Source organism: Nannospalax galili, unplaced genomic scaffold (assembly GCF_000622305.1).
Source record: "Nannospalax galili isolate Female #2095 unplaced genomic scaffold, S.galili_v1.0 scaffold416, whole genome shotgun sequence".
Classification (NCBI taxonomy): Eukaryota; Metazoa; Chordata; class Mammalia; order Rodentia; family Spalacidae; genus Nannospalax; species Nannospalax galili.
In genome coordinates this window covers 393,404-395,775 of record NW_008338125.1, presented here as the reverse complement: position 1 = coordinate 395,775, position 2,372 = coordinate 393,404, and positions in this window count along the sequence as shown.

Below are 2,372 nucleotides of genomic sequence, written 5' to 3'. Positions count from 1 at the left end.
TTCACTTAGTATAAGAGTTTCTAGATCCAACCATTTACCTGCAAATTTCATTATTTCATCTTTCTTTACTGCTGAATAGAACTTCATTGTGTAAATATACCACATTTTTGTTAACCACTCATCAGGTGAGGGACAATTAGGTTGCTTCCAATTCTTAGCTACTGTGAAAAGATTAGCAACAAACATGGTTGTGCAAGTGTCTCTACAATAGGATGAGTCATTTGGGTATATGCCAAGGTTCATTTTTAGTTTTTTAAGAGTTCTCCACACTGTTTTCCATAGGGATGCATGAGTTTGCAATCTCACCGGCAGTGAATGAGTGTTCCCCTTTCTCCACGTCCTTGCCAGCATTTGGTGTCATTTGTTCTCTTGATCTAGCCAGCCTGACTGGGGTAAGGTGATACCTTAGGGTGGTTTTTATTTGCATTTCCTTATTTACTAATGATGTTGAACACTTTTTGAGATGTTTCTTAGCCATCTTTATTTCTTCCTTTGAGAACTCTCTGTTTAGATCTTTAGCCCATCTTTTAATTGGGTTATTTGGTTTCTCGTTTCTTTGTTTTTTTGAGTTCTTTATGCATTCTGGATGTTAAACCTCTGTCAGATGTGTCACTGGTGAAAACTTTTTCCCATTCTGTGGGTTTTCTCTTTACTTTTTTCGTTGTTTCTTTTGCTGTACAGAAGCTTTTTTAGTTTAATGAGGTCCCACTTGTTGATTGCTGACCTTAATTCTTGAGCAACTTCTGTCCTATTTAGAAGATCCTTTCCTTAACCTATATCTTGTAAGTTACTGGCAATATTTTCTTCTAATTGTTTCAGGGTTTCCAGTTTAACATTGAAGCCTTTGATCCATTTGGAGTTGATTTTTGTACAAGGTGAAAGATAAGGATCTAATTTCATTCTTCTGCAGGTGGAGATCCAGTTTTACCAGCACCATTTGTTGAAGACACTGTCTTTCCTCCACTGTGTGTTCTTGGCACCTTTGTCAAATATCAGGTGGCTGAAATTGCATGTACTCAGGTCTGGGTCTTCAATGATGTTCCATTGATCTATGTGTCTATTTTTATGCCAGTACCATCCTGTTTTTATGACTATAGCTCTATAGTAAACCTTGAGATCTGATATAGTAATCCCCCCAGCACTGCTCTTTGTGCTCAGGGTTGCTTTGGCTATGTGGGATCTTTTGTGCTTCCATACGAATTTAGTTCTGTGAAGTATGTCATGGGGATTTTGATTGGGATTGCACTGGATCTATGTATTGCTTTTGGTAGGATGGTCATTGTTACAATATTAATTCTTCCAATCCATGAGCATGAGAGGTCCTTCCACCTCCTGGTGTCTTCCGGAATCTCTTTCTTTAATGATTTAAAATTTTCATTGTAGAGATGTTTGGTATCTGTGGTCAGATTTATTCCAAGATATTTTTTTCCAGCAAATGTGAATGGGAGCATTTCCCTGTATTCTTTATCCAATTGCTTGTTATTGGTACCTTAAAAAGGCTATTGATTTTTGTAGACTGATTTTACAACCTGCCACTATACTGAAAGTGTTGATCAGTTCTAGGAGTTTCCTGGTGGAACTTTTGGGATGTTTTAGGTATGGTATCATATCATCTGCAAAACATGATAGGTTGGTCTCTTCTTTTCCAATTAGTACTCCTTTAATTTCCTTCTCCTGTCTTATTGCTCTGGCAAGAGTTTCAAGCTCTATGTTGAAAAGGAGTGGAGATAGTGGACATCCTTGTCTGGTTCCTGATTTTAATGGGAATGCTTCCAGTTTTTCTCCATTTAAAATGATGCTGGCTGTGGATTTGTTTTATATAGCTTTAATTGTGTTGAAGTATGTTCCCTCCAGTCCAATTCCCTCTAGGGCTTTGAACATAAATGCATGCTGAATTTTGTAAAAAGCCTTTTCTGCATCTATTGAGATGACAATGTGGTTTTTGTCTTTGAGTCCATTTATATGATTAATGACCTTTTTGACTTGCATATATAGAACTGCATCTCTGGAATAAAGCCTAATTGATCATGGTGAATGATCTTTTTGATGTACATCTGCATGCGATTTGCAATTATTTTGTTGAGAATTTTTGCATCTATGTTCATTAAGGATATGGGTCTATAATTTTCTTTTTTTTTTTTTGGTTGTATCAGTACCTGGTTTGGGTATTAGAGTGATGTTGGCTTCATAGAAGGAATTTGGGAGTTCTCCCTCTGTTTCTGTTGTTTTGAATAATTTAAGTAGTATCGGTTGGAGGTCTTCTTTAGATGTCTGGCAGAATTCTGTTGTAAATCCATCTGGGCCTCAGCTTCTTTTAGTTGGGAGGCTTTGCATTATTGTTTCATATATGTTATGGGTCTGTTTAAACTGTT